This window comes from Aulonocara sp. 'chitande type north' Nkhata Bay, linkage group LG17, assembly GCF_057382095.1.
Source record: "Aulonocara sp. 'chitande type north' Nkhata Bay isolate Kocher_YH1m ecotype deep benthic linkage group LG17, A_spYH_male_GT1.1, whole genome shotgun sequence".
NCBI lineage: Eukaryota > Metazoa > Chordata > Actinopteri > Cichliformes > Cichlidae > Aulonocara > Aulonocara sp. 'chitande type north' Nkhata Bay.
In genome coordinates this window covers 27,918,706-27,933,786 of record NC_141360.1, presented here as the reverse complement: position 1 = coordinate 27,933,786, position 15,081 = coordinate 27,918,706, and the positions used below count along the sequence as shown (strand labels likewise).

At 43.7% G+C, this 15,081-nt stretch overlaps 1 protein-coding gene across 1 annotated transcript in view; it reads right to left on the bottom strand.

The window, feature by feature from the left end:
- The window catches only part of LOC147310225 (G1/S-specific cyclin-D2-like), a 38,579-nt gene that overhangs the window by 18,742 nt on the left and 4,756 nt on the right, over positions 1-15,081 (bottom strand). Inside the window, exon 2 of the mRNA XM_086268267.1 lies at positions 6,607-6,807. The gene's annotated coding sequence lies outside the window, so the exon portion shown is untranslated. The remainder of the gene's footprint in view (positions 1-6,606; positions 6,808-15,081) is intronic.

The following is a 15,081-nucleotide window of genomic DNA, read 5'->3' as shown; positions in this document are numbered from 1 at the left end:
ATGGTGACCAAGCACATAAAAGCATTAACATTAAATGGATATGAATGTCTGCTGACAGAAATGCAATGCAGATGTTAAAAGAAATGAAAAACAATGCACAACAATAATAACAATAATCATTCACAGATTTCAGTAAATTGCTGGTGGCTATGAGTCCTATATGCTCCTCCTGTAATTATTTGTGCAAAAACTGCAGAAAGAGTAATCTAAATTTCACATAGATGTTGTTACAGGGCCTGTCAGCTGTGAATGCAATCTGGTTTAAGTTTACTAGGTGTTTAAAAAAGCAAAATAATTTACAGTTGAGGGAAAAAACTTGATATCAAGTCAGTTGAAGGCAGTATTAAAGTGGATATCAACTAGACGGCTGCTGTATATAAAAAAGGAAAGGATGCCACATTTCTAAAGTACAAATCATGGACCGTTTACATTATTAAATGCAGTTTATAGTATAAATCAGTACTTAGCACTGTCTGCTGTTAGGCCTGAAATTCTCCAACCCAGCTGTCCCAACATATTTGAGGATCGTGCAATAAGCCACTGGACTGACTGCAAATACAACAGAACCTCTTTATTAATTTTCTCAAGCTAGCAGAACAGTGAGCAAACAGAGGGAAAAGTCAGACAAGTATATACATCAATGCATAGAATAATGCAGATAAACACAATTTAGAGTAATCTGCTGCTTATTTTATCACTATCATGTTTGATTTCTTATCATTTCCTTACTGCTTTGCTCCTCATTAAACATTTTTCTTTTTTATCATTACTTTTTTGGTCATTTTTAACACAAGAAGAAGGAAGATGATCTGACAAGACAGAAAAAAACCCCTCCAAAATGTCGTATACGTCACAAAACTGCTAAGTAGTAACTGCTATGGTTGAAAGTTTCAACATAGTGTACTTTTCTCAACTACTGAAGAAAATGTCATCATCATACTCTCATAACACATACATATCCGGTTGTTCAGTGATGACGCGACGAATCCTACTTCCGGGTCTAAAGTAGTCTGCGTTTAATATGGCTTTTGTGTTGTTAACATGTTTAATGTTATGTATTTTCTTCTATTTGATCTCAAAAAGCTCCTAAAACAGTCAGTGATCCCTGTTGACCTCCTCGGCTTTTATTACCGCTAATCATTTATTTAAGCTCAGTTTTTAAAACCTTAGGATGTAACTACAGCCCAGCCCATGCAGCAGTACATGAATGACTAACCTCGTATTGTGGATGGATTATCTCAGTTGTTCTCCTAGCTGAAGTTTGGTCCTTTTACAGCATTCTGCCATGCGATTACATTTGTTCCTGACCACCGAGAACACTCACGTTAACTTTTATCGAGTGGAAAAAAAGTTAGCTTGTTTATATTATGCTAACATAGCTGTGTCGCTAGTGGTCACGTAGCACATCATTATATACCAGCTAGCCCAACTTCAGTAACCCTACAAACGTCACTGCTGTTTAGTTTTCTGTCTTCATTTATGCTGGAAGTGATAGCAGAGCTGTACGTTTTAATTTGTTTCCAAAACCCTGCAGTCAGGACATGCTATATTGTATTTAGATAGAAGCTAGCGAGCTAACTCCCTGCTAACTTCTAACTCCGTTTAATGTCATAAATTCCGTTTTCATGGATGCCTGGATGTTAAACTCAATTGTTACACCTGGTAGAGCAGAACGCTGATCATTTTATTAAAGATGAAAGACTTTAGACAGTTTTTCAACTCTCAGTAATGCCATAGTGATCGTTTGATATATGGACCTGCAGCGGAGTTTAGACCCAGACACAGCTAGTGACGTCAGACTGAACAACCGGATAGGGCCTTGAGGGAGGGTGGGCACGTTAACGGCGTCCAGTGGACGGTCTGTGTATTCAACCCCACCTCTGCTGCCGGTGCCCACCTCTCAATTTTAAATCCATGTAGACATTGAGGGTTCTCGGGAGGGGCCGTGCTAACACCTGCTGCTCTCTGGCAGCAGCACCATGCTCTCCCGTGTTTTAAATACACCTTAGAACAACACGCAGCAACACTACACATGAGCGAGAGGAAGGAGGTTTGGGGTCTTCACACACCCCTGTTCTCTGCCGGCCATCAGGGCGGGGGGGGGGCTGGGAGGAGGTGTTGGCTGTCCGATTGGGATCTGGGATGCGGGGCCTCCCTGCTGCTGCGGAGCCTGGGGCGGTCTGCTTGCCTCCACCCCGGGGGAAAGGGTAACATCTCCTGGGTCTAGGTGTCGTTTCCCCCTCCAGGGGTGAGGGTACCTGGACCTGGGGTATAGAGTTTGTTTGGGGAGTGTGATTGTGTGTACAGTGCCCATGTATGTCTATCCCTATGTTGGGTGAGTGCTGAGTATTTGTATATGTGTGCATGAGGGTGGGAATGCATGTTTGTGTCTGTGTGTGCCTGTTTGTCTGTGTTTATATGTCAGGTCGGGTCTTACACTCCACCTCTCTGGGAACTCCCAGGCCCTCCAAGGCCTATCTCCCCTCACCACACTCCCTGCCGGTAACTGATGCCCTCAGGGGTCGGTGCGTTGGTGGTTCTTGGTGTCCGGGGCTGGGCGCTCAGGTATGTACCAGCTCACTCCCGGTGACTACTTGGCGGGGCCTGGTGCCTGTTGCTCAGTCAGGCCTCTTCCGGGGCAAAGGGGGCCCTCGGGCCTCTGGGCCTGCGGCTCGGTTCACTCTGGCACAGCTGGCTGCCGGCAGAGCCGTGGCTACTGGGTTACCCCTCATCTGGGGCTCTCCTCAGCTCTTCCCAGGAGGGTGGCACGGATGCCCCTCCGGTTGTCCTCCTTGGGCTCTCGCACTCTGGGGCCTCTGGATGTCTGGAGGCTGGATCTCCTCCATGCCTGCTTCATGCCCTGGGGACAGGGCTATGGCTCTCTACATCCTCTAGCAGACCATTACATGGGGAAACCTTTTGAATACAAGCGCGCTGATCCACACAGGTGTGCACACGGGTGTTCACTGTTCATAGACATAAACTACACCTTTATTGGCTGCTATTTCCAAGAACATTATACGCTGTCGGTCCTGCTTGCTACACAACAACATTCAATATTTACTATTTACTGCTGTTTACACTTAGCTAGATTAACGTGATGGTGTTGTGTTTAGTATGTTGCTCTGTTTGTTTTTTTTTGCTTGTTTTCTCTTCTTTTTCTCTCAACAGGTGATCCAGGAGATTTTTTTTCTCTCTTTCTCTTTTTAAGTGCCCATTCTCACTGTCCCTCTTCCCTTCTGTTTTTCTTTTCTTTCATTTTTCTTTCTCCCTTTCCTATCCCTCAGTCATGTCTGTCCCGTCTGTAACAACTGAAAATAAAATAAAATAAACAATAACAACAAAGGTTGATCAAATGGACCAATACGGCAAGGCCGTGATGATCCATTTGGCAAAGTATATCCATTGGGTATCCTTGTTGGTCTTCAGACAACAATTCTGACGGCTAAAGAACCAAATAGGACAGGCAAAAAAAAAAAAAAAGGAAATGTCATCATCAGAGGATATACAAGAGACTCTGTGGGGAAGACCATTTGCCCTCATATCATTTTGACCATGTTTCGACAGGTATAAGGCAGCACTCCGATGAGGTTGTGCACAGGCATCATGGATGCTTCATTGTTTTTATTTATGCTACTTTCTAGTCAGCTTCCAGTCTGTTTGGGGAACAAATGTGCTCCTGATGATCTTTCAGTGTAGTAGCCTCACGTACACCCTTCAATACATACTTTTGCAATGTTAAAAAAAATTGTTAAAATTGTGCTCTTCTTTATTTTCTGTCATGTATATTTACAGTTACAGTGATGGATGCTTATATTAAAAATAGTCAAGTTCTAAAATTGATGTCAGGGTATGTGCAAATAATACTTGTGATCTAAAGGTGCAGTTTTAGGAAGTTTTTTTCTCCTCTTGGCTCTGTCTGATGTCAGTCAAAGCTGATAAACCTGATGTGATTACCCTGCTCTGACTAACAGAGGCTCCTCCCACTGGCCTTTGGTTTGGTTTCTGAGGGGCCAATCAGAAGAAAGTTGGCTTAAAGGGAGATTGCAAAAATTGCTGAATTAGATGGTGGGTGAACAGAGGGGGGGGTGTACCAAGGCTCAGCAAGACAAAAAAGGGCACTCAGAGAGCCCAACTTCCCCCAAAGGATACCTCTCCCCATGGCCTTTCACGTGCTATATTGTTGCACGTGCAGCAGGGAAGCCTCGGAGACTCCAGGATGAAGTGTGCACATTTTAAAGGAAAAGATTTTTAACCTGGCCTGGTTTTGCTTTTAAAATAATCTGAGGATGTTGGAGGGAGGACTCATTTTAATTGGCATTTGTGTGGACCTGCTGGGAGGGGAAACAAACACTTGATTGGAGACTCTCTGTGCCCATGAAAAGGAAACTGGACAAGTTTTAGGGAAGTTTCAGCTTGAGAGTGGAAGCAGGATTTGATGCGGAGACCCAAGCTCGAACGACGCCAGGCCTGAAAAGGTGGGTGGGAAGCCTTTCTGGGGAAGATGCAGGGTTGATATGTTTTTGGCTGCTTGTTCTTCCAAGTGACCACCTTTCCCCTGTTTGTAACCAGGCTAACTACCCTGACCGCGGTGGCCTTGGGCCTTGGATTCCTGGCCAGCGTTGTCTTCAGCCAGTAGTTTGACTCTGAGAAAAAATGAAATCTTGTGTAAACCATTGCAGTGTGTCTGTGGTGGTTCCTTACTGGTCAATATTAGAGCTACTACTTTCTTGTACGGAGGCCATTTTGGGCCGTACGTAACAGTTTCTTTACCAAATTTTTAAAGGTCAAATTTGACCTTGACTGCTAACAATGAAGGTTAAGGCCTAATACTTAGCCAACCTAGATACTCATGTCCCCCAAGACCTGGTATGTTTTTGTGAAGTTTGAAGATGATCCATAGGAAATCGTGAATTGTAGAGTTATTACTGATTTTCACATTTGGAATGACGTTGAGCTTGTCCTTGACCAGCAACAAAATTAAATCAGTTTGAGCTTATATTGGTATCTACCATCGCACAAAATTTGAACAAGATATCTGCTAACCGCTAACAAATAGACATACAGACAAAAAACAAACCAATTATATCATGCCTCCATTTGAGGGGAGAATAAGGATCATTTCATACTGAACGTCATGCAAAGGTGCTCTAAAACAGACAAAATGGAGCTGGAAATTAGCATACAAAGACTCAATAAAATATGTCTCTTTGGATTTCCAAGATGCTGAATCCAATGCTGTTAAAAACCGATGGATGCCGAGAATGCTGGTTAGCTCACTGGGAGGAGTAGGCGATCTGAGGCCATTTGCTCCATGTCTTCCTTTAGTCTTTCTCCCCCTATCCTATCACAATGAAGGCTAAAATGTCCCAGAAATATATCTAAAAACATTTGACAAAACCAGTACACATTTTTATATGCAAACATCGCTAAAGGTTAGCACAAAGAGCAATTCCAGGTATGTTTACACCTTTAAAAATATGACTAACATAGGCTCTATATCAGATAAACATTAGATTTGAGCATGCTCTTTTTAGTGGTGCATGTGTGGTCACATTCATGATGTGAATATTTGGTAGCCAGTGGTGCCTCCAGTCAGGTTATAGCCCTTCAAAGTGAGTTGTGTGTGCAAAGGATGTGGCATGTTGATGGCTTTCCAGAACAAAGTTTTCCTCAAAGGAAGTCCTTTGGCGCAGTGGCATGCCTAAACATGAAAGTATGAGGATGGACATGCAAATCTGCAGAGAGTCCTTGTGGCATCTTCAGGATATCTAAAAGTGTTTGTTATTTTGTCCTTCTAAAACAGGATCTAATCTGTTAAACCATAGGATTATATATAGAAGAGGAAGTCATGAGATTGTCGACTTCCTTTCACTTTTTAATACTTGAAGGCCACAAAGCGGGTCTGTGTTTTCTCTGCGCAGTTCCGAATGATGACTCATTATTAAAAACATGAAATTGTCTTATTTGTGTGTTTATAACATGTGTAAAAATCATGTCCAGTGAACTTCTTTGTTCTTTACTTGTTGTTTTATTATGACTATTGTTTTGGATTTGTCCTATCCTCTTGGCAAGGTCTATAGAAATTTTTAATCTCTCCTGGATAAATAAAAGATATATTCATGTATGTAAATCTACTGCTTCGGATCATGCGTGAGTGTAATTTGCAGAAAGTGTTTCTGAGAGTAGCTGAACTGATCCGCTTCTCACAAACTTCTCCCTTTCACTGCCGCCACCAATAGCTGAATGAGATATGGAGTTTCATTGAGAAAAAAAAATGGAGCACTGTGGCGCTATTATGAGAGCAGACTGTGAAGTGAGAATGGGAACTGTCTCTGAGGGAATGTCAAAGGTTAGTGAGGTTATTTCAACTTCAAAGGAGGGGGGAGGGCAGGGGTATTTGAGAGGATTCATCTCAGAATTGAGATTTCATTGTCAGAGGGTTATCCCCTCGTCTGTGCACGGGCAGGCTGACAAATCCCCTCTTCAATGTTTTCGTCTGAAGGAGGTCTCCCTGCAAGAGGCCAAGGGAGACTGCTATACCAGACAGTCACAGCAGTGACACTTGAGGGAAACAGAGGTGTTAGACAGATAAAATGGCCTTACCCTGTTGGTGCTGTTTGTGCATGTGTCCTATGATAACACATGTCAAGTGCTATCACACGCTGCAGGCTGCACAGAGGTAACAGAGACCGCCCAAAGCCCTGGGAAAACGTGGAGGAGCGTGAAATCACCTTGATCCAAAGATTCCTGCTGCATACCAGTCCACTGAACCCACCAGAGCACAGGGGCCCGGAGATGGGCAGACTGCCACAGATCAAGAGAAAGAGACAAAGAAAAAGGGAAGAGGTGCAGGGTGAGAGTCAAGATCTTTAATCCTACAGCTTGGCTTGAAGCTTAAAATCATCTTATGCATTTCCTGTGGAAGATCAAGTAAGCCACTCCATGAGGGAGGCCTCTCTCGGATATAAACACAGGATTTACTTTTACATGCCAGTTTCGGGACCAAGCTTGATTACAGGTTGCCCATGTGCTCTGAGTCAAGCTGGCTGTTTGGGTTTACTGACAGTAGAGGAGAGGATGCTATGGCTGGAATGCTGTGGTGTGAACAGCGGTGAACACTCCTCCCAGAGCTGACTGATAGCTGGTGTATGTCAGCCAGTAAAGGAGATAAAGTGGCTTCTGTGTGTCACATGGTTGCAATGCTATATGCCTTCACATCTCCTGATTACTCGCTCCTTCTGGAAGCGTTCCCAAACATGAAATGTGGGCGACATAATTATTCAGTTGAATGTTGTTGCTCTTTCACATGCTATTCTTGTCAAACTATCGGCAGCCTCTATCAGGAGTGTCATACATCAAAGCTGCCCTATCAGTGCCACTCAACATGGAGTGGCTGACGGTGAAAAGTGTGGAAGAAGGTGCTTTCCGGGAGAACTCCAAGTCAGTCATGCCAGAGAAATAACTGTTTTGAGCTGCTATCAACAAATGCTGTGGTTTTCTTTACCCAGCATCTCTTAATTATATTTTTTTGGATTTGTAAATCCCACTTCCTTAATGCCTGAGTAACTCCTATCATCAATCCTTCAGATGTGATTGGAAACCCTGTGGTGCAATCAGCTAATTTGCACTCAACTATGCAGCAAGATTAGAAAACAAATGGAGCTCCGTCAAATCAGCGCAGGAAAAAGAGGGTGTTCCCCCCCACACTGTGTCTTAGGAATGTTTTGGCATAACTGAAAGCCATCTTTCAAACTCAAATGCCAACATTTGAGGAGACAATGGCAGAACAGATAGCAACATCCGGCCCTGGTCTGGGTCATGAACACAAGGGGGTTTCTCTTCTACAGTTTGGGCCTCGGTCATGGCTGGATGTCCCTCCTCCTCTTCCTCCTTTATGTCCATATGCAAGTCTGATGTCCAGCAGCTTGCAACCCTCATTTCTTCCAGAGCCTTCAAGAAACATTGGGCCATTCTCCATCATCATTTCAGGAAAAACAGCAGACAGAGGGGTGAGGAAGAGGGTATGGTTTGAAACAAAAGAGGTTCTATAAGGTGCTGGAGAAAAAGATTCCTACTGCAAAATGTTTATAAAGAACACTGCAGAGGGACAGTCATTGCTATCATGCTGAGTAATTAGAGTAATTATCTGAAAAATGCCTTTTTAATATCTGCTTTTTGTAGACACAGCAAGCAGTCAATGAAAAATGAGCTTCCAGGGCTTAGCACAAACCAAGTTGGATGTTAGTGCTGAGAGTGATGTCACTTCCGAGTTAAGCAATTGTCAGTTGTAAAGTGGGAAAACTATGATAGAGCCATTCATGCATCACTAGCAATGCAGAACAACACTTGTTTTTTTGCACTTAAAACCACTGCTGCAGCATGTTCATGCCTGCTCAGTGTTCTGCGCACTGACCACAAAAGTGGCAATACTGACTATAACTTATACAGTTTTACTAATGCTTATGTGCACTGCTGCCATCCTGGATAGTAGGGGTTGGTGGGCCACTTGAGTTTCCAAGTTAGAAATCTGACTTGAAGGGGCAGTTGAGGGAAACTTGGAAATTGCGACTTCCTGCCACATCAGAACTAATAAAATGAGTCTTTCAGTAACTCTAAGATTATATCAGTTTGCTGTGTCCTTTGTGTGTGTACGTGTATTTGATGTGTGTTTTAAAAAAAAACCATGAAATTATGTTATGGTCATTACTTTAGCAAAGATACCAGGAAGTTAGTTCTCAGAGCTAAGTAAAGAGTGTGCCAAATAATCTGAAATGGTAAATAATTCAGTTCAATTCAATTTCACTTATATAGCGCCAAATTACATACAGTAACCTTATGATGCTTTATATTTAATGGAGAGATCATATAATAATACAGAGGAAACACCATCAATCAAATAATGCCCTGTAAGCAAGTACAGATATGGCTGGGGTCCACTTCATCCCTGAAAACGTTCATTCTCCGGTTCCAATACCTTCTTGCTTTTTCTTTGTCCCCCAAAAAAGGTATGTACAAAACGAAGGAGAACAATGCCGGTCCGTACAAAGACAGACTTAAAGAAAAGTCAAAGAAAAGATACGAGGAAAAAATCAAACGAGTGAAAGGGTTAGACCCTTACGAGCACACAGAGTGGACAAAAGACGTTAGCGTGCTGCCCAACTTTCACCACGCTCATATTTATAATTATACGCTTCTTGGAGTGAGTGCATACACTCGTGAAGTTTAGTAACTTCAGGTCACTGCAACAAGCCCAGGTACAGTTTACCGACGGATGGGTACAGGACCTTGAAATGCACCGTGTAGAACGAAAGACCATCGTACGAACAAACGTAAGTTTACCAGTCGTAAGTTTACCAGTCTCACTTCATAAATACACATTCGTTAACAGTTTATTAATTGGACCTTTAAGCTCAACGGTAATTAATTAGTAGTGGAAATAATGCCATTTTTTGTGTTTCTTTTTATCGCTGTGTAATGTAATTTCAATTGAAAGCCTGCGTGCGCTAGTACCTCTTGCCACGAGTTCCCAGAATCCTTTGCGGTTTTACCCCTGAATGACGTCACATTTTCAGTCTCTATTGGCATGATTGAGTGAGATCTCGTACATTGTCAGCGGCCACAGTAGTCTTGGTAATAACCCAAACTGGAAGCACCAGAGCTTCAGTTTCCCTGGGAGTGCTGTGTTGTTAATCCACTTGAGGTCATTAGCCAAGTTCTGCCTTAGTTCTTCTAGCCATTCAGGTATCATTCATATCATTGAGGTCTGCATTATACCACTGTCCCAGGCTCTTTATAGGCTTCTCTAAGACTGTTGGAATTAGTTCTCCACTGATATAGAATTGCTCAGCTGTCAGTTTTCCTTTTATGATGGAAATGCTGTGAGATTTACTTGGCTTAAACTCCTTTCTTACCCATTCTTGCCCATGTTTTCCTGGAGCTTCTGTAGCAATTGTCTCATACATGGTTTTGCTGTTGTAATGATGGTCATGTCATCCATGTAGGCTCTAATGGGAGGAAGACGAGTCTCTCACCTCCCACTACCCACCGAGATGCCCGCATGACCAACTTCATTGCCATGATTAATGCCAGAGGGGAAATTGTGCAGCCCACCATAACTCCAATTCCCAGGTGCTGCCAGGCTGTGGTGGTGTTCTCAGCTGTCACACAAAACTGTAAGTCCCGAAAGTAGGTCTTGACCAGACCTGTGATGTGGTTTGGTGCGCTGAAATAGTTAAAAGCCATCCACAAGATCTTGTGCGGAACTGACCCAAAGGCGTTGGCAAGGTCTAAAAAGGCCACATGAAGGTCCCTTTGTTCTTTCTTGGCAGTTTGAATCTGCTGCCAGATGGCGCTGGCATGCCCCAGACATCCCGAGAAGCCCTGGATGCCGGCCTTCTGCACTGATGTGTCAATATAGTTGTTTTGTTGCAGGAAAGTTGATAGTCTTTGGGCCAAGACACTGAAGAAGATGTTTCGCTCTACGTTCAGCAGGCTGATCTGGCAAAACTGGCTGATGGATGAGGAGTTCTTCTCCTTAGGGATCAGAATACCTCCTGCTTTTTGCCAAGCCTTTGGAATCACTCCTTTCTGCCATGCTACCTTCATAAGTTTCCACAGGTATTTGAGGACTCTTGATGTGTTGTTATAGAGCCTATATGAGATGCCATTAGGTTCTGGGGCCGATGCTGCTCTTGCGTGCTTCACTACCTTCTCCACTTCAATCCATGTAGGTGGTCTTATGTTCATTTGGTGTTCAGGTGCCTGGATAGGCGGCATATCACTCGGAATGGTAACTGCTCCGATCCTCAGAGTTAGTTTTCCTGAGATGATCTTCCAGGTCATTTATGGGCATTTTGAGACACCCACTCTTCTCTTCAACAAAAAGGCCCCTAACAAAGCTGTATGGGTTGCTGTAGAAAAGGGTCCGTTCTTTCTTCTTACGCTGTCATCTGGTGTTCTGCTCTTCGTAGCTTAGTAAGTTGTTGCTTTATTTACTCCTGCAGGGCAGTAAGTCCCTCCCTTTCTGTCTCAAAGGCCTTCCTCCACTGTTTCCTCATTTGTCTTCTCTCTTTCACTAATCTGTCAATTTCCCGCTGTCTCCTGGACTTTAACTGGTTTAAAGGGCCTTTCTGCTGTCTCTGAGTCTTGTTCTTTACCCCAAACCGCTCAGCCCATAGCCATAGATGATGGTTCCCAGGTTCTCCAACTTCCTTTCAACTGGATCCTTCGGTTGATCTAGTATAAAAGCTGGTTCTGAGTCAATGGTTTCCCACTCTCTTTTCTCACTGGATCTGGGCCACAGAATCTGATCTTTCCTACCTTCCTTCTTCCTTTCCCTTGCTGGTAATGATTGGCTACACTCTGTGTTGGAAGACTCTGTCGGCTGTTTCTGGATGGCTCTGGGCTGGAACATGGTGTTGATTTTGGTGGCTTACATCTATACACGAATGTGTTGCTAGCTGCTGGTGGCTAAACTCCAAGCTAGGGGCTGATATTAAATGGCTGGGCCCTGAATAGAATCTAATATTGAGTGTGGCTGGCTAAGCTTTAGACTGGGAACTGCTACTGGCTGGATTTGACTGAGTTCCAATCTGGAGACTATGGAAGGGTCTGTACGACAATGAACTTCGATTGGGGTGGTGATACCCTGAGGACTGTGGGGATTCTCCTGCCTCTGGGCTTCAATCGACTGATTGAAAAATATTTAAAAAATATCAGATATTGGGCTAAAAAAAATTCAAAATTACTTTTTAAATATGTTGGGTGGAGAGGGACACTTAGCACAAATGACAAACGTTGGATTTTAAGTAGATGAAGTCACATCCCCTCCAGATGATGTCTATAAGAAATCACTTAGATATCTGGATAATATATTTGCATCTATGCTGTTTCTCTTAGTATACAAGACAAAAAAAAACCCAGAATGCATGTGGGTTCACAGCATGAGCTCACGGCATGCATCTGCAGGCGAAAAAGAGTGATATTCTTCATGTGAGCATGCAGTTAGATTTCTGTTATATAACTCTGATGTGGGGGGCCCCCTTTGTTGGGTTCCAACAGCCGTCTCTGAAGTTTGCCCAGCTTTCCTGCTCATTTGCCTCACAACACACACATGTCTCAGGGCGGTGCAGAAGACGTGGGGTGTGGAGGGGTGGGGTGGAGGACTGAGTAAGAGCCAAAAGGCAGCGGCTGCCTGTCACACTGAACAAGTGTGTGTGGTCAGAGATTAGGGAAGGAAAGACACACAAAAAATTCCAGTAGAGGAGCTCCTGTGGCAGCTGTTTGAGTGCGAAGGATGCTGGACAACTGGAGTCATCTGATTGGCTGAAGTATGTGTGCTGGTGGGTGTGTCTTGACAGCAGCCAGCTTCCTCTGTGCAATTTTAAATCAGAGAAGTAAGAATTCATCAGAGACAGGATGTCCAATAGGAAGACAGATCCCTATGCTAGATAGAGCGCCTTGCAGCTGGCCACTCAGTGACCTTGGATCAAACAAAAGTTAGTCTTTCTCCCTCTGTCCTGCTCTCAAACACTCTCTGTGCCCAAAGAAAAATGAGGCATTAATCAGCAGCAGAAGACTGAGCAGTTTCCAGTAAGTCATTTTGTGTAAGTTTATTTTAAGCCTATGGGCCTCACAGCCCCACAAATAACATGGTCCACTCACTTCCCTTCTACTCTGCAACATTTCCACTCCTGCACACTTACATTTCCCTCCTGAGAGAGAGGAGGAAATGGGGGGCCTCACAATGTGAACGAAAGCTCTTTGAAAGTGGTTCTAGCAAGGCGATATGCTTCTTATAAACAGCGTGCAGTAGGAGTGTGTAGGGGGGGAGATTCAGAGGCGGACTGCTGTGGCTGCGACTGTCTGGAAGCTGCTTGCTGTTTTCCTGTGTGTGATGCATGCTAACCCTGGACCCCGTCAAGTTCGGCAGCAGTATAAAGAGACCTCTGTGAGGCTGACTCAGCTCCAGTCTTAATTCCTTTCATTGGTCTCATTGCTTGATTAAATTCAGCAGGGAGACTGCAGAACTTCTGAGCGTCTCCTGAATCCAAACAGAAGGATGGATCAACCTGTTATCAATGGTCCCACAGATAGAGACACAGGCCATGAACTGTAGCCAGATCAAACACACTTATACACACTAATAATTGCTGTGAGTTTAATAAACCCAAGTGGGGCTGGGGAGTATTGTTTCTGTGAGGTAACTCTTCTTAAAATTGAAACCATTCTGTGGCAGTTTTGGCTCACTGCATTTGTCCACTTGCATGCACAGAAGACAAAGGAAGAGTGTGTGAAATGCAGGAAGCAAAGGCTACATAGCATGACATGGTTTCGACACAACCACTTCACTTCAACCACAAGGCAATTGTTTAGTCCATCTCAGGCCCGTGTTGAGCTTACCATCGCAGCTAGCAACACAAGCGCAGCAAACAAAAACACTTTAGGGTGATGGTGAAATCTGACATTTCCTCTTGCACATTGTGTAATTTGACATTCCAGAAAGGCCGAGAATAAAAGAAATAAGACAAACAGGGGCATACCAGGCCTATCAGCAGGAAATACCGTGATATGATTTAGCATAGTGATGGTGTGGTCAGTGGTTGATGACAATGTCATTCTCCTCCGGTCCCCTGACATCCAGCATGACTTTGATCCTGCAGTGAGTGGGAGGTCCAGTGGAGGTCCAGAGGAGCAGAGGAGCCAACCTGCCTGATGATGCACAGACCATTAGCTTGAGTCTGCATCCACCAGGGCGTTCCTGTGTCTGATAATGCCAAGTGATTTCACATACTTGGCAACTTTCCTGAAATCATTTAATCTCGAAGTGAAGTATAAGACTGTGTGAGACACAACGTGGTAATTGCCCAACCTTAAGATATGACGATGGAATCTCATCACAAGCCTCTTCCAGTGAATCACACAATCAAAGAACAGCATTTAAAGAAAAAGCTCAATAACACTCTTAAATCTGCCTGCTTAACTTGGCAAGCCCGGATCTGTTCAAAGGGGAAATCATTGGAAAGTGAGCACTTCTAAAGCTTAATAGTTAACATCTCATTTGTTTAACAAAAACAGGCGTGACCACAGGAAACCAAGAAGCAGGGTGATACAAAATGATAATAAAACCTGCACTTTGGCCTCTGTAACGGGTTAAAAGAACAAAGATATATGCCGCGCTCTAGATACTTCGGAAACAAGGAGTGCCGTCACTGCCAAGTTGACCTTGTTCCAGTAGTAAAGTTGTAAAAAACCAAGGAAAAAACAGGATTTGTTTGGCATCTTAGCAAAGTAAAACATCACTAACTATGCATCATAGTGCTTGTTAAAAACACTGCTGCAGCATGTTCATGGATACAGCCTGTCACATAGTCACAAATACAGAACAGTGGCAGCACAGATTAAGGCTATGTCCACACGTACCCGGGTATTTTTGAAAACAGAGATTTTTGCGTTTGCACCTTTCGTCCACACGTAAACGGCGTTTTCGGTCACTGAAAACTGAGATTTTTAAATACGCCTGCCAGGGTGAATATTTTCGAAAACTCAGTTTTTGCATTTACGTGTGGACGAGAAAAATGGAGAAAACGCAGCATCAAAGGTGTGCGCCTTTTTTCACGTCACACTTTGCGCCACGTTATTATTTCGGTGAAATGGATTTCTACAGTGGCGGACTTGGACAAAATACTGTTACTGTTAACTTTACTCTCTGCAGTGTTTACATGATTACATATACAACACAGTTTCTGTTCCTCCACATAGGACTCAGTTCTGTTTCTATGCGCCATCTTTGGTTACTTTTCCCACCCAGGCTTCTAGACTTCTGATTGGCCAACATTTCTACAGGTTCGGAATATATCGCCACCTGTTGCTTTGGCATGTTCCTAGCAGCGTTTTCCTTCGTTTTTGCGTTTACGTGTGGACAGGATTTTTTAAAAAAGAAAACGAAAACGGAAAATTTCCATTTTCAAAAATACCGGTGTACGTGTGGACGTAGCCTAAAAGTTTTGCAGTTTTGCTACTGTCATGTGAGGCTGTGTCCAGCAGGAGGTGGACCCAAATGCAGGACACAAAAGGTGA